General features: G+C 45.3%; 1 protein-coding gene across 3 annotated transcripts in view; it reads left to right on the top strand.

The window, feature by feature from the left end:
* The first annotated feature begins 3,011 nt into the window (after positions 1 to 3,011).
* Positions 3,012 to 18,131, top strand: part of CEP68 (centrosomal protein 68) — a 136,394-nt gene continuing 121,274 nt past the window's right edge. Inside the window, exon 1 of one of the 3 annotated variants that reach the window (XM_078649412.1) lies at positions 3,012 to 3,173. The gene's annotated coding sequence lies outside the window, so the exon portion shown is untranslated. The remainder of the gene's footprint in view (positions 3,174 to 18,131) is intronic. The other 2 variants (XM_078649413.1, XM_078649414.1) reach the window with 2 other exon arrangements.

Here is an 18,131-nt window from a genome sequence, read left to right as displayed (position 1 = left end):
TCTCGGGGCGGTACTTCTACAGGAATACGGCATGGAAGAATGGAAGCCGGTAGCCTATGCGAGCAAGGCCCTGACTGACACAGAAACCCGGTACGCCCAGATCGAGCGCGAGGCACTGGCGATTAAATGGGCGTGCCAACACTTCCACCTATACTTATGTGGCCAAGAGTTCAGCGTGGTGACGGATCACAAGCCTCTACTACCTCTGTTTACAGGATCATCCCGGCTAGCCCCCCCACGGATAGAACGCTGGGCAGTCCAGCTGCAGGGGTACAACTTCAAGATTCTGTTCAGACCAGGAGCGCACAACCCCGCCGACTACCTGTCCCGGCATCCGGATGTCACCAAGCCGGCCCACCCCCTCGAAGACGGACCGGGAGCGGAAGAATTCGTTCACATGATCTCACAAGCCGCGTGCCCTGACACAATGACGCTGAAAGAGATTGGAGAGGCGACAGCGAAGGACGAAACATTGTCTCGCGTCAGACACACTCTAGAAGGCAATCGCTGGGCTCATTTCTGGATGGGGCCCAGAGCCTTGGACCGGAGGTCAGCCATTCGCGGCAGCAACTGTGGCAAGTCAGGAGCGAGCTGAGTGTGGGTGATGAAGGGGTCATCCTCAGAGGACACTTGATTGTAGTGCCGGAGAGTCTTCAGCGTCAGATGCTGGCAATAGCACACGTCAGTCATCAAGGGATGGCCAAAACCAAGGCCCGTCTGAGATGCAAGGTTTGGTTCCCAGCTATGGACAGCATGGTAGACGAGATGGTACGATCCTGCCACGCCTGCACCATCACCGGCGGGGACCCCGCGCCGGCACCAGTGATAACGGAGGAGGCCCCCCAGACGCCATGGACACATCTCAGTATCGACTTTGGGAGTTTCCCGGACGGCCGGCACACGCTCGTCCTAGTTGATTTGTTCTCCAAATTCCCAGTGGTAGAGGTCATACCCTCAATTGCGGTTCCCCAAGTCAAGAAGGCTCTGAACCGCATCTTCGCCACCATGGGGCTCCCAGAGGAGATCAAGTCCTACAACGGACCACCTTTCCAAGGAAGAGAGTTTCAAAGCTACCTTGAGAACCTCCAAATCACACACAGGAAGATTACTCCGCTTTGGCCCCAGGCAAACGGGGAAGTAGAAAGACTGATGAGGACACTCAACCGAGCTCTAAGGATTGCTGTGGACAGCGGGGAGGACCCTGAAGCGGCCCTTGACCAGTTCCTAGGTGCCTATCGTCAGACGCCACATAGCACCACCAAATGTGCACCGGCGCATGTGTTGTTCAAGAGAGCACCTCGGGACAGCATCCCGACCGACCACACATGGACCCCCGGGGCACGGGACGGAGAGGCCATCCAAGCTCGGAGGAGAGCCACGAATCAAAAAGCGAGCGAAGCACGGCATGCCCAACGGCCAACGCTACAAGAAGGAGAAACTGTGGTGATTCGGGATCGACACCCAGGTTGGAAATTTCGGACTCCCTACGAGCCGGAGACATGGACAGTAGACAAGATTCAGGAGACCATGGTCACTGTCAGGCGAGGTGGACAGGTGGTAACCCGTAACGTATCATGTTTCAAGAAAACGGCTGGGCCGGACAGATTCCCGCCAATGCCAGGAGACCAGGAGGATACGGAGGACCTCGGTCTGGACTTTGGGGAGTCATTCTCAAGATCACCACCGTCAGGACAACACGGAGGGAGCTTACTTGGAGCGGCTCATCAGAACACCGGCGTCAGCGCCAACCATCAGGGCCCAGCTTCGAGTGGTGAGAGTGCGGGGGCAACCCCGGCTGGGGTTGCGGTCTCCCCAATGGTCCGGAGCCAGCGGTAAAACCTGCGACCAAACCCGGGTCCGAGCCAGAGACTAAGAGACTTTGCTTGGACATCACCCTGACGGCATGCACGCCTGAAGGAGCAGACTAAATTGAAGGAGGGATGTAGATAGCCACCCGGGCTTCTCTATACTTTGTAGCAGTTCTCGCTCCGGGGTATAAATAAACAGGGCGGAAGACCGCTCGGGGTCTTTCCGGCATAGTGTGAACTGGTGTCCGCGTGCTTTTATCTTACAGCCCAGACCGCACGTGGCAGGCCCTGTCCTGGCCCACCACACCCATCTTAATCGATGCTCTGAGTATAATTTCCTTTTCCAATTGCTGTAACAGTTCTTTAGGTTACTCCTGCTCACGCCCACCAAACTAACCGTTGGTGTTAAATTACTATTAATATAACCCGCTCTAACCCTTATCTCCTGCTTGTGTAAGCGTTCTGATGCCTTTGGGCCATGTCCGCGCTATATAAAATTGCAAAAATGAAACTACAAAAATTACAAAAGAAAACTTTTTTAAATGAAGTCAATTTAAGGCATTCTTTTAGCTGTCTTTTTCTTCGGGAGCCACTAGAGTGCGCACGTTCATCGGCTGTCGTATTCACGGCACGAGTCAGTGACAAAACACCACAAGTTCGTAATTACATTCTTGAGAATCACTAGTCATGTATCTAAAAATAACAGGAAAACTGAATGTTTTACATAAACGCCCTTACCGCCTCGTCGGGGGTAGAAAGCGCTACTTAAATGCAATTAGAATACAATGCAATAAACTAATAATTTCCTGTTTTACATTAAATTCTGGGCGGGAAGCACTATTATTGTGAATGCTCTCAATGATTAGCTCTGCGGCGTTACTCTGGCCTACTACTCGTTCATACAGATTATACGAATGGATGACCAGCGCAAGAGTAACTTCATTTCACGAAAGGGACGACTAAATTAGAGCAATAGGAGAAAAAGTATTCAATCGTACACGTGCGACACAAGAACAGGATAAAAACTTCACTGGGATAGCGGATAGTATACAGTGTCTGTTCCCCGGGGGCACAGTCAGTTTTGTGGTACCCCGGGGGTATCACTGAAGAATTGAGCAATCACTTCCGGGACGGTGCATTTTGTTGTGGTTTCTTTTGAGGCGATTGGACGGATTTTCCGGGGCGGGTCTCCTCATTCTAACCAATTGTAGTGTATTGGGCGGTACGGTCACTACACCTCCGAGTACTGTCCCTCAGGCCGTAAAATGTGAGCGCTAGCTTTGCTATTCTCCTGTTCTTACCCTCATGTTAGAGACTCGTAAGCAAAGCAGAAATATACGGATGTTAAAGACCGTCTTGCGGGAGGTAAGGTCAAATTCGGGATCTTTAAAATTGATTCAGGGGCTTGTATCTCTGGTTGGATTTGGAAGAGGCGATTTTGTGAGAATTTGGATTTGGGATCGTTATGCCTAGTTGAATCGATACTGGATGTCTAGATGAATGGGTTTAGTCCTGTTTATCTAGTTGCAGTGCTGTTGGGCTGGTTGTCTGGTCTCATAGATTGGATGCCGTATATTTAACTGCATAGTTGGGGCGCTGATCATCTCATTACAGGAATTAGGGTTCGATTTCTTGGTTGCAGAAGTTGGGACCTGGTAATTTATATACTGAGCTTTGGTAGTCTTGATGCAAGGTTTTTTTGGTCTAGTGTAAGAATTGTGAATTGTTTGTATTGTGGATTTGTGGCAGTGATTGGGGCTGAGTTGTTTTGCTCGGAAGTTGTGGTTTGCCTCTCTAGTCTCGGGGATTGTGGCTTTGTTGTCCAAATACTGAGTCTTGGTTGTCTAGGTGCTAGGGCTTGGCTGTCTAGGTGCTGTGGCTAAGTTGACTAGGTGCTGGGACTGTCTATGTGCTGAGACTTGATTGTCTAGTTGCAGGTTGAACCATTGCTCAAACTTGGTGCAGCTGATCAGGCATACATTTATACATTTGTCATTATTATTACTTCCTTCGGTGAAACTTTAAGCCAGATAAAAAGGGTGACTACAATTGTATATGTTAGCATATTTATAGTTTGAGGAATGAGACTATACCACATATTTTTGTATCTGTCTAGATCTGCTTCAAGAATGAAAACAACGGCTGAGACCATGGTTTCGCAGTCCATCGTTTTTAAAAGTTGAACAGGCATTGATATCTAGTCTTGTGAGAGTGAATGTTCATTTTATGGGATGCTTGGTTAAATGTGTGGGTAGTTTACAGATTGAGTTTACAGATGGCGTTGAGGCAGACGGAGGCAAACACTCTCTTCAGTGTTAATATTCACCTGAGTGGCAGTTTCAGTGACTTGACCAACCCGATTTTGTGCTTGTATTTTTAAAGGGCAGTCATTACATGGATTCTGAATGTTGCCCTTTTTTAAATTAATGCCTTTTCGTGACTTTCAAACACAGGAAAGGCTATGGATAGATCATAGAGTATGGCTGAAAAGTGTACTGAGGTAAAAGTTGTGAAACACCTTTTTAATATCAACTTGAATTATTGTGGGGTTGCAGTGGCTTGACTATCCGTGTTTTTTATATTTATTATCAAGGACAGTTACTGCATATACTTAAAGCTGAAGGCTTTTATTGTTCAACTTTAAAACGTAAGGAAGATAGGTTTGGCTGAGTGCTGTATTTTTGCCTTGTAATGATTGTAATTAATCAGTTGTCTTGTTCCAGTGACTGGTTATTTATCTAGTGCCAGCTCTTAGGAGGATGGTTATGTAGTTGCATTGATTATTGAGTTCGGGATAGGCCTGATGTCAGATTCGGGTTTTCTTTACATCCTTTGCCTTGAACTTTTCAGTTCTATACAGTTTTATTTGAAGCTCTGAAATTAGTTGTCACAAGGTGAGAATCTGCAATGGTTTCTTCTTCACAGTAGCTTGGTCTCAGGTTCTCTTCAAATGCACACTTGTCAGTTTTTGTAAGCTTCAATCAAGCCTGAATAGGAACAAAGATTTATTAAATTTCCATTGATCTACATTGAAGGAGCGAGTTGTTCATCATGGTGAATGTGGATGAAAACAGTTAGTCTTTTTAAAGAGAAGAACCAAACTGGAGATGGTCACACAAATGGGTCAAGTTGATAAGTATAGTTCAACATTGCAGTATGCAATATCAACCATGTCTCCTCTAGCTTCATACCTCACTTATGCCATTTCTAATAGGGGCAACTGGGTGAATGGCAGATCCTGGGGCACAGTACATCAGTTTGATACTTCCTGGTATGGTGTGACTGACTTATAGCATGACCTTGAGGTTTTGTCAACCATGGTGTACTGGAGATCAAGTCGACGTAGCTTAGCAGTATGTGCCTTTGTGACCAATGTGGAAATTGCTCGATCTAACTAGAAAAACAGTGCTGCCTATACTATGTGCTTGCTCTCCTTAGCAAAGCAACATTTAATTATTTGCATTTTGTTGTAACTATGTTAAACAATTTGTTTACCTCACAAATATGTTGATATTATACAAAAGGGGAGAGTTTTCTTGAGTAAGGATATAGCATCCTCTTAAAAAATGTTGGTAAAGATAAGAGACTGGAAGGTAAAGTGCTGTAGAGGTGTGGCGCATCCTCTTAAAAAATGTTGGTAACGATGAGAGACTGAAAGGTAAAGTGCTGTAGAGGTGTGGCGCAGCGGCCAGGGCAACTGACTCCGGAACCCGGGGGCTCACGGTTCGATCCCGATCCCTTGCGCCGCTGGCAGATCAGCCCAGTACTGGGTGACTCTGAGCAATAGCTCCCTTAATCTTCCCGACGTCCCCCAGCACCTTGACACACTTGGGTAATTGTTTGCGCTTTACAAATACTGCACAGTTACATACTATTTTCCCTGAAGTATATCGTCCAGCTCTTCAGGCCAGCACTATTTACTGCACTGCAGCTTGGTTCTAGAAAGAATCCAATTAATGTTATATCTTTACCACTTCCTATGTAGAAAACGAGTATCCCACTGTTTTTGACAGAAGTATTGTTACTTCTTGGGGTGAGTTTGAAATTCTCACCAGTTTTGAGGAAGGAAACACATTTTCCTTAAACACCATCTCCTAACTCTTCATTATACAATGCAAGTGTCCAGTGTGTATGGAGCCACCTCTCATCCACTAATCAAATTATACAGTTTTTTACACCACTTTAGGACTATGGCCCACATGCATCAAAGTAAAAACTGGTCGCAAACGGGCTGATTCTCAGAATCTGCCCCTTTGCGACCGGTATTTTTGCATTTGGGATGCATCATCCTAAATGCAAAAATCGCAATTTAAGTAATCTCTAAATTGCGATTACTTAAATTGCCATTGCATTTAAGGAATCGCAAATTGAGATTCCTTAAATGCAATGCATTAAAGTAAAAAAAACTAGCGATTTCGCTAATAGGGGGAGCAAATTACCATGAAGTTTAACTTCATGGTAATTTGCAAAAAGTAAAGTGCATTTTTCAAAGTTCCATTTTACACATACACATGCCCTTGCGGCATGTGTGTGTGCAAGATGTACTCATAAGCAAATTTCAGGGGTGCAACAGGGTGTCCTTTTGACACCCTGGCACCCTTGAAATTGCATTCTCAATTTGTGATTCTCTAATTGAGAATCGCAAATTGAGAATGTCTTCCCATTCATTCCTATGGGCCTCTAGGCCCATAGGAATGAATGGGGAGGTATTCCTTAATTGCGACTCGCTAATTAAGGAATGTTTAGAAATAGCTATTTTTTTGCGATTTCTACATGCATAGCCTTTTGCTATTCCTTATTAGCGAATCCTTATTTTTCGCTAATAAGGAATCGCAAATGTCATTGTTGATGCATGTGCCAGATAGTATATTGGTTGTCATTTGCTGTACACTAAGCCTATTATACAATATAACATACTAGACAGAAACCATGTGTACACCAAATAGAACTTGAGAGCAGTTGTCATTGTTTGTGATAGAGGGTGGCCCCCAACAATGTATTGAACGCCCACAAACATTATATATGGGTCCTAATAAAGGTAAAAGTGGGGTTCCAGAGTAGAAAGCTGAAGAGAGTGGTATAAGAGAGAATTTTTCTACAAACAATCTTATTTTTCCTTTGGCGAACTGGACATTTCCACTGCACAACTTCTTAGATTTTCTGAACTGTGGCCATTCCTAAAAAGTGAATTTAAAGCGGGAGTATGGGTGTAAATCTACAATTTGCATAGCAGACCAGGCAAGTTTTTGAAGAATTTTTGGGAATCGACAAGAAGGCACCCAAGATTCACAGATTTCCCATTGACTGCTGTCTTCCTTCTGAATTGGGTCCCATAGCTCATTGTACCTCAAATTGCTAATATGTGTAATGTAACTAACTATACAAGAGTCGAAAATATAATCTAATATTATATCTCACCCACTATATTTTCATGCACAGCACCTAATAACTGAGTGATACTCGGTCCACAAAAAATGTTCTCTGTCACTTATGCTCTGCTGCATTTCGGATAGCCCATGTTTTGTTAAATAACTAAAAATGAAATGCACAAGTATTGTGCATTTAAACGTAGCATATGTTTACATTCTTAATTTGTATTTGTCTTGAATGACCAATAATCTTAACTATTCTGGAGCTAGCGGCGTCTTTTTAGCTCTCGCCTAGAGACAGGTTTTAGCTTTTTCTTGTGGAGCACCTATAATGCACAATTGCATTTATATAGCGCTTGCTACCTCTGACGAGGGTCGAAACGCTTTTTCGGCGAGTAGCACGCTACTCCGGGACTCATAGAGGATTAGTGTTGAATTAGTATAGTGAAACATGCAAGTACATTGTAAGTGGTGGATAGGTTAGTCAGTTATTTGGATTTGGAATGATAGCAGAAGGATAGAGGAGGACAAAGGTTTGTATTTATATAGTGCTTGTTGACGCACGCTATTCAGGACGCCTATAAAGGATTAGTGGTGAATTAATATGGTGAAATATGAAGTAATTTCAGTGGTGGATATGTTGCAGGAAAGCAGAGGCTTTGGCCCCCAAAGGCAGCATTTATGGTTCTGTCAGGTTGCTGCACTCACTCGTCTTCTTGAGGCAGAATGTTTACTTAGAGTGACTGTCTAGGAGATGTCTCTTCTCCCACGACGCTCATAAATCTCGTCCCGGGTTGCTGCAGAGACCAAATGACCAGAGCATTTGTTCAAGTTCTAAGGTGTGTGGAAAGTCATGGCATGCATTTTCCTTTTAAATTGTGACAGTTGCTCAGACAAGCTATTTTATATTTTTAGGTCTCGCTAGACGAAAGCAAAAGCGAAGCTTTTGCTGTCTGCGAGACAACTTATGTTGTTACTTTTGGGGGAATGTGGACAGCAGAGTGCCACGCGCTTTTCCTGCCGAGATTGGACCTCGTGGGCGCGCACGCCCAGCCGGCGCCGTGCACATCCCCTGCCTGGTGCGCGCTCTTCAATGAATGAAAGTGAAACTGGCTGCAGTGCCTCGCATCCATGCCGCGTTAGTGTCTTCCCGTTTATTTCCCTCCGCTTCTCTCGTGTCCCCTTCCTTCCGCCTCTCTCGTGTCCCCTTCCCTCAGTGTCTCTCTCGCCTGCATCCTTCCCTTGGCGTCTCTCGCCTCCCCTTCTGTAGTTTACTGTCCTCCCTCTGCCTAAGGCTCATTATCATGCAGTTAAGGTATAGAAGATGCATGCACAGTACCGCTGTCTGTCGCATGGTTTTCTCTTGTCCATCTTCCCGTTTTGAAATCCGTACCACCTTCTTCATTGCGCTTTATGTACTTTCGGCAGTGCAAAGATAATACGTCTCCTCTATCACAATGTGTGTGCTGGTGTTAGGATGTGCCACACTGACATTCCAGGCCTATTTTACCCAGTGTGCAAACAACAACTGGTTTAAATATGTTCTCTCAATGTTTCAAGTTTTATTACAAATGTCACAAAAAGATGTTAATATTTCACTTCTGTTCTTGGATTTTCATAGCAATAAAATACACTGAACATAATCTTCACAAAAGTTATTTACAAAAGTTTAAGCTATTGCCATTATGAATTACAATAACTTTTATTTAAGTATTAATTATTTAAAAAAATTAAAAGCCATTGTTATTTGTAATATCAATACATCTAAGTCACGTAAATAAAACACATATTGCATTACAAATGCTATAGGTGCCACATTTGTGAAAGTTATAACTATTGGCATTGTAAATGACAAAGGTATTAATTTAGCTATTTCCAAAACCAACACATACATAAAAAATGTGTCATTTACAATACCAATAGCTCAATCTTTCCTAATGCGAGACCTATTGCATTGCAAATGCTTGTTAAGTACTTGCAAACATGCTTTCTAAATTCTGTACCAAGTTTCCTGAATGAACTTTGAAAAATAAACGTTGTCGTTTTATGTAGGTTGAAAGAATTGAATTTCGTGTCTAGTTTCGAGATATTTTAAGAAGGTTATGTCCTTTTCCCCCAATATTTTCATTTTTTTCTCATTTAGCTATTTTAACAATTTTTTCCAATAAACATTGGTAAAGTCCGTAGCTTGCATTGTAAAGGCGAGGATGAAACTAAATGGCTTTGTCAACGCTTTTTTCTCTCATTTGGTGTAAAACGGAGCACAATATTTTTTTTTATTGAATCACACCTTCAAGCTTAAAGCAGTGACGTCACAAAAATGCATTCTACAGCCCTTGCACTAATTTTAACTAGGTATTATGGAAAACAATTGAGCAGGACTATTGTTTCCTTTTTTTGATGGAACCAATATGGCTATATTGTATAATGCCAAATGTTGCTCATCAGTGCCACCATCCTGTGCTCCTGGGACCACACTAACTAAAGTGCATTCGACTTCCATCAGAATGTATAAAAAAGTCCCACTTTCAAAGTATGAGTAGCTGGAAAACCTTCAGCCTTAAAACTCGGAACAACATTCAGGCGCCCATGAAATGTACCTAACGGTTACCAACGTCAGTATGCATATACTTTAAGACGGTCTATTCCAGTTACAAGGAAATTTGGAAAAGGATTCCAGCTAGCTCAGCTCACACTTTCGACTGTACCACCCGGGCTGGGTGCCCATCAACTCCAGACAGGTAGACGTCTTTGTCCGTTTAAAGACCATCATACCTCCAGGAGCAGTCTGTGAAAGAAGACATTTTTCATTTTGATCCCTCTCTATCTTCTTCTGTTGTGCCTCTTCTTTTTCTGCCACCCGCCCACCATGTTGGAAACAGCTTGCTCTGAAGCACTAATTTACGGCTTGCGTGCAGCACACTATACAAAAAAGTATAACTACACATCCTTGCCTTTTTGATTTCAGAGATTAAGCCTTTCCTGTCTTTTCCCTAATCTTCTGTCCTCGTTTTCTGTCACCTGCTCATTATCTTGCATGCACTCTGATCTGATGCAGCCATTTACCTGCTACATGCAGTGTGCTAAACAAAAGTCAGCCAATTATAGTTATCTTTAGGAACTCATTGCAAAGGATGCAGTGGCTTCTTTTTAGAGATGTGTGTTGCTTTGAACCAGGGCAAATGATGATGAGTGGAGCAGCTATATGTTCTTGCACAAGATCATTTCGATTAGACACCACCTACCAGATGCATTTGTAAGTGCACAGGGACTAGCTGTAGTTTGGGATGGGGATGGCACTGCATCATTGGTTGATTATTGTTAAAATGATGAACAACGTACCAAAGGGGTAAGTGTCGATGAAACAGTACTAAGGAGTAGTGCAGGCATCCTTACCAGTGATGAGGAGTCAAAGCTACAGGGATTTTACAAGCATTTATAAATGCAGCAGGTTTCTCCAAAACTGAGGTTTTGTAGAGAGTACACTGCTGAACACATTACATATGTTCATTAGGGGAGGAGCGCCACGTCTGATTTAACGAGGCAAGAAGAAGCGCTCAGTACCAGAGAGGTCCACCGAGGCTTGAGGTGGTTCCGCTCGCATGCTGCTGCGCTGCGCTGACATAACGCTGTATTTTAAAATTGTGTGCTAATCCTGATTGAATATCTTTTAAACTTGTTGGAATCTTTAAAATTGAGAAGTCCACTACCATCACTTCTGCTTGAGCACTTCCGCTGTTGGGTTGCGGTCTAGTGTTGCAGGAGAGCCAGCCGCTGCACAGCAGGGCTGAGTGGTGGGGGGAGGAGGGCCACGATTAAAAATCACACTGGAACAAGCGCGCGCCTAAGGCAAGCCCGGCTGCGCGCTTGTTCCAGTGTGATTTTTAATCGTGGCGCTCCTCCCCCCACCACTCAGCCCTGCTGTGCAGCGGCTGGCTCTCCTGCAACACTAGACCGCGACCCATAACACTGTTTTTTAAAATTGTGTGCTAATCCTGTTTGAATATCTTTTAAACTTGAGAAGTCCACTCACATCACTTCCGCTTGAGCACTTCCGCTGTTGGGTCGCGGTCTAGTGTTGCAGGAGAGCCAGCCGCTGCACAGCAGGGCTGAGTGGTGGGGGAAGGAGCGCCACGATTAAAAATCACACTGGAAAAGCGCGCGCCCCCCCCAATTATGCAGCACTCTGCCACAATCGACCAGGTAGCTCCAGAGGGGGTGGCGTGGCGTTGTTATACAATCGCCAACTGAAAGCAGAGACTCTATGCGCTGAATATATTGAAGGGGCTGAGGTTCTAGGGGCTAAATTTCCCTTCCAGTCAGTCTGTTTAGCCATCTTGGTAGTTTATCGTCCACCACGTACGCCACCCAGGTTCATTGAACAGTTTTCAGAGCTAGCCAACGACATACGGTCTCGTTACCAATGTGTGATGGTGCTGGGGGACTTCAACCTACATTGGGATGCAACCCCCAAAGTCAGGCCAAACAGTTAGAGTAGGCACTAAATGCCCTAGAGCTTCTGCAGTTATGCCAGGGACCCACTCACAACAAAGGGCACACTTTGGATCTGGTCTGGTCCTCTCATCCTTTTGCCAATCCTATTGCTATTAGCCCCGGCCCTTGGTCGGACCACTCCCTACTTAGCGGCTGGCTCCCCTTTCCTAAACTAACTACCAATCTATCCCCAGACTGGAAGGTGATACGGAGCTGGAACAAAATCTGCGTCGATGATTTGATCACCACTTTACAGAAATCAGCACCGCCAACACCCAAGCAGGGAAACATCGATGAAGAAAGCCATGCCCTGACAAGAAGGCTACAGCTTGCCATCAACATAGTAGCTCTGCCACGCAAAATCAGAATCATGGACAAGGGCAAGAGGGCCCCCTGGTTCAATGACCACCTTAGAGCCATGAAACAGACCCTCCGCCAAAGCGATAGAGAGCCTGGCAAAAAACCTATGATCCCTGTGCCCGGCAGGATTACTGTATGGCCTTTGCAACTTACAAAAAAGCAATTCTCTCACGCAAAGCTGAATTCTATGAGGCAAAAATCATGGCCGCTGATAAACAAAAAGAGACCTTCAGTATCCTGAAAGAATTAAGACAAGTCAAAGAACAGAAACCAACCTTCCACCAAGAAGACTGCAACAAATTTCAGTCCTTTTTCCTGGAAAAAGTCAAAGACCTACTGACGGAAATCCACTCTACTCCTAAGTTCCCAGGCACTTTGACACTTATACCACCATCCCCCACCTTTCCAGAACCACTCATCGCCTTCCCTGCGCTAACGCACGACTCCCTAGCCCACATTATTGGGAGAGTGAAATCGGGGTCCCCTATGGACCCGTGTCTGCCTAAAATCTTCAAGTTAGCAGTCGCAGGTATCGAAAAGGAGGTACTTTCACTCCTCAATCGATCCCTTGTTACAGGACAGGTGCCGTCCAACTTCAAAGAAGCTCGGGTTATCCCACTTTTGAAAAAATCTGGGGCCAGTACTAAAAACCTTAAGAACTTCAGGTCAATTTCACAACTGCCATTTCTTGCTAAAGTGCTGGAACAGCATGTGCTAACGTCCCTGAGCAACCACATTGAAAATAACCATCTCCTGCAATTAAATCAGGCAGGTTTCAGGGCGCACCATAGCACGGAGCTAGTGATGTTGTCAGTATTAGATGAACTTAGACTAAGGGCCGATAAGAAAAAAACATGTGCCCTGGTCCTACTGGATCTTTCCGCGGCATTCGACACGATCAATCATGACCAACTAATGTCGCAGATTTCGGAGCTAGGGATTCAGGGCACGGCCCTGGCTTGGCTGACCTCCTTTCTCAAAGGGCGTTCGCAGAGAACACAATTGAATGACTTTGTGTCCTATTTAGGTCCACTCTCATGTGGTGTACCTCAGGGTTCGGCATTATCCCCACTCCTGTTTAATGCTTACCTTTAGCCCTTGATAGCGGCACTAATTCAAATGGAGTGTCAAATTTACAACTACGCTGATGACACCCAAATAATTATTCAGATAGACAATGCCCCATCAGCCCATTCACGTTTTCAAAACATCTTAAAATTCACGGTGAACTGGATGTCGGCCAATGCCTTGAAACTAAACCCAGACAAAACGGAGGTACTGGCCATTACTTCTGACTCCAACCCGTGGAAAGTGCTCTTCTGGCCGCATGAGCTGGGTTCATATCCAGAACCGGCGGGGGTGGTAAAAATCCTAGGGATCAAAATTGATGCTAAGCTTACCATGACCCAGCAGGTCTCTGCTGTGGTAGGAACATGCACTGGTTTGTTGAGACAGCTGCGCAAACTTCCCCCTATCCTCACATTTAATACACTGCGCACGGCAGTCTCCGCTTTGATACCATCACGCCTCGACTACGGTAACTCCCTATACATCGGCCTCCCGGAGAATCTGGTGTCCAGACTGCAGGTGATTATGAATGATGCCGCAAGGCTAATTATCAAAACACCCAGGCGAACACATGCATCGCCACTCCTCAAACAGCTGCATTGGCTCCCGGTCAGACAGAGAGCTAAATTTAAGGGCCTCTGTATCGCACACAAAGCCCTCCACGGCAGTGCTCCCAGCTACATCAAGGACCGTCTTGCCAAATACATCCCCAGCAGGTCACTACGGTCCATGGAGGCTAGCCTCCTGACTTGTCCAAGATTCAACATGTCCACGAAAGGAGGCAGAGCCTTCTCATCTCTTATCCCCTCCATCTGGAACAACCTGCCGGAAAGTCTTCGTAAGGAACATGCTCTCCTTCCTTTCAGGAAAAAATTAAAAACAGTTCTTTTTGCAGTAGCCTGGATATAATCTTAACCCTCTGGCTAGGCTAGGACCTCTCTGACAGCGCTTAGAGACCTGCAGGTGATAATGCGCTCAAGAAATCCCAATTAACAATAACAATTAGCACTGGTTCCTCTTTTCTTTGAGCCTGGAACGTTAATATATTCGACATGCATTATCGCCCTCTTTCTTGGCTGCCCATAATATGCCTGGAATTACCAACAAAAAATCAGTAGCAGCAATAAATCTGTGTGGGTACTATTATGCCACTGATGCAGAGGATCCCCATAAACCAGCAGTGATCGTCATAGCAGGTGTGTTTGCCATGAATGGCCACATGAAATCAAAACTGAAATATCCAAAAAGTTGATGATTGGAATGATTGAATTAATTTCAGCTACTGGTAATTACTCGGGCCATACAGACCATTGTTATTCTGCACACCATGCCATCTTAGTTTGGACTCAGCCATATGCAAATCAGTCTTGACACAGCTCCAGTAGGAACAGTCCAGCCTGAACTGTGAGGCCAAGTCCTCCCTGAACCAGAACACAAGCAACCCAAGATTTCTCACACTTACAAGGGCTCATCAGTTGGGTATAGCTTTGTTTCAGTGGCACAATGTGTACGGGTGCCATTTCTGGGCATAACTGTTCCTTTTAGGGTATAGCACTGAAGTAGATAAAAAGATAATGAACAGAAAGCTTGAATTAATCTCAGCCACTGTTAATTTCTTGGGCAGCATCCCAGTCCATCGTTATTTTGCACAACATGCCACCTCAGTATGGACTGAGCCGCGTGAAAAACACTCTTGACCCAGCTCCAATACAAACAGTCAAGCCGGATCTTCCAGGCCGGGTCCTCGGTGAGCCTAAACACAAGCAACCCAACATTGTTTTTACCCTTATTAGGTTTCATTAGTTGGGTATAGCTTGCTGCTTGTGGTACAATGTACACAGGACCCACATAACGGCTTACCCATCCCACTTAGGACATCCCACTGAAGTACACAAAAAGGTAATGGATAGAATGCTTGTATTAATCTCTGCCACTAGTAATTATTTGGACCGCATCCCAGGCCATCATTATTTTGCACACCATGCCACTTCAGTTTGGACCCACTCTTATGGAAATCATTCTTGACCCTCCTTTAGTAGGAACAATCCAGCCCGAACTGCCGGACCTGGTCTTCCCTGAACCGGAACACAAGCAACCCAAGGCCAGTTTCACCATTATTAGAGCCCATGAGTCTGATTTGCATGTGGCTGGGGACACACTGAGGTGGCATGGTGTGCAAAATACCAATGGATTGGGATCCTGCAACAAAAAATTACCAGTGGCTCAGATTGATTCACGCATTCCATCCATCACCTTTTTTTTGTATACTTCAGTGCTGCACACAATGTCAAAAAGCACCAGCTGTGTGCAGTGGATATTGACAGTATGGCCAAAATGTCCACCATACTGCCTGAACCATCACTGTAATTGAATACCATAATATGCCAGGACTTACCACCATTGAGCCAGGGAAAACAATATTCAAGGGTTGGTCACCATTGTGCATTGCAGGCCTACAGTAAATCAAGACTTAATTAACCTCATTCTGCTATGACTGTCCTGATGCCATGTCTGGGCATCACTATGCACTAGAAATGCCCTATATGCCAGGAATGACCACCATTCTGTCTGAAGCAGTATTATGCCAGAGATGGGCATCACCATTCCATGGATGCTACTATTGTGCCATGAGTTACAACTATTATTCCAGAGCCAGCCTTTTTCTCAGCGAGCAACATGACAGGAAGGCACAACTTGCTAAGAGTTACCACCATTGTAATAGGGCCAAATTTATTTTCTGGTAGGGCAAAGTGCATCATCTCACAGATGCCCATACGTTGGTTGAAATTGTCACCATTGTGTAAGGCCAAGTATTTCACCACAGGGGGCTAGTGCATATAACGCTCATATACATACATACATACATACGTGCACTCACATGCACACAGAGACACCTGCAGATAAGCAAGCAGGAGGGCCTAGGGACAGACGGGAAGAGAGCAAGTGGGAGTGCCTGCGGGGAGGTTTGCAGGAGTGCCTAGGGGGGTGGTATAAGTCAAAAGGAAGCGCCCGGAGCAGCAAAATAGGAGATTGGGGAGTTTGAGGGCATGTTTCAGGTGAGAGTGCTGTGGTGGAAGGTGCACGAAGGTGGCACTTGGACAGAGGGACATTTAGCTGTGCTTGGCTGGTCCTGGGTACAGGTAGGGGACTACCGGGCAGCCATGGTCGCTGTCGGGGAGGAGAAGGGAGTTTCCGCCAATGAGAGAAACTACAGAGGGAATCTTTTTTTGTTCCCCCTGCTAGAAAGAGCAGGGGCCCAGGGGACTATTTTGTTAGGAAGGTGGTAAGTTCCTTCTGGGAAAACAACCGCAATAGATTTGCCTTAAGGTGCCACTACGTTGTGCCATTGAGGGACTATCTAAAATGGGAATCCATAAGGAGTTAACCTGGGGCTTGGCCATTCCTCGTATACTTTCATCAGCAGTGCACGGAATCCGCTTGCACTAGACCCATAGCACCGGATTTGACATTTCATTTTTGACATCCTCCAAAAGGCTAGGAATGAAATTTCTTATGGAGACAGTAATTTAACAAAACCTTTGGTGGCAGTAGTATTGGCTTGCTTAGGTAGTACATTTTCTTCGAAGGAGATGGGTAGGCATTTTTTGAAGTACTGTATTGTTTACTTCTACTTTTTGCTTTTAACCTAATTTTACCAGTAGCACAATCATCATTGATACATTGTTCAAAGAACGCAATTGTATGTAAAACCGTGCACACTAGTCTGAGCAAGCTTCAGTTCGCTTGTTTGTGTAATTACTATTCAGGACTTCTGCCAAACAGTGACGGAGATATGCGATAAGGTTGGAAGGTAATTAAGTTCAATGAGTAGGAAGCTGTGGCAGCTTTTTCTTTGAAGCCCAGCCATGTTCCTAGTGTGTGGAGCACCCAGGAGTAACTGGGCTATGTTCGGTAATGTGATTGGCGCCAGCCAGTGCTAGGAATGTTACCTGACCTCCTTGTGTGGTACAGTCCAAACTGCATGAGGCAATAACAACCACCTATGTGCTAGAATGCCATTTGGCATCTCTACCACAACCCCAGGAATACCTATCCTGCTGCTGACCGATTTGTTGTAGACAAAGATGTCACCATCTAGAAGCCACAAGTGCTGAAGATGGAAGATCGCTGACAAAGACCAACCATACTGCTTGCTTCAGGACCAAGAACCGAGAGGCGGCCGCTGCAGCGACCCTGCGCCTTCTCACAAAAGCACCTCTTGTGTGATTGCAAGGGGTGCACTACAACAGCCTCTGCGAGGTCCCATTCTTGCAGATAGGAGGCCATGTTGAAAGACTGATAGACTGGGTCTTTCTCTCGAAATTCACATTGAAGGGAGGAACAATTGCCCATTCAAACTCTTTTGCAACATATGAACTGAACTGTCCAACACATTCTCCCATTTAGAGATTACCTGCATAACGTAGGTACTGAATTTACATCTCTGCCAATTTTTGTCAATTTGTTTTCCTTCAATACTACGTCACTGTAGCAGTTTGGAAACTGCAGCCACTGTGCTTGAATGCTGTAGTGGAGCGGGAACTGTACTGTACTCATTGCACTATGATGTATATGTGTGTGTGTGTATGTATGTAGCTAAATCCCCATTACTTTGCGTACTCTTTCATTTGTTGTCTTATTAAAGTAGTGTTTTTTCTATGACAAGCATTGGGCTGGACAGTATGTTATGCCCCCCACTCCCTCCATGGGGTCTGACGTGCTCAGTTTGAAAAGGAGTAGGTGCATGCTGCTAGAGATTCTGAGATGACACGGACTATGCAGACTTGCCACAGTTGCAGTCTTGGGGGGCTGTCTGCATGTCATTGGCCCTCTTCCTGCTGACATCCTGCTGGTTTTGGCCTACTGAGCCGAAAGATCCTCACAGCCCCTTGCTGGCTCACGCCCTCACTTACAGTACAGTCCGCTGCATCACTCTTCAGGGACCTGCCACTCTATATGCCTTGCATTGCAGCCGCTTCTTCTTCTTCCAGGCTCACATCAGCAGGACTTCTTCCCGAGTCCAAGGCCTGAG

Source organism: Lissotriton helveticus, chromosome 6 (assembly GCF_964261635.1).
Source record: "Lissotriton helveticus chromosome 6, aLisHel1.1, whole genome shotgun sequence".
Classification (NCBI taxonomy): domain Eukaryota; kingdom Metazoa; phylum Chordata; class Amphibia; order Caudata; family Salamandridae; genus Lissotriton; species Lissotriton helveticus.
The sequence above is the reverse complement of the archived record's forward strand: the minus strand, read 5'-3'. Positions and strand labels throughout refer to the sequence as shown.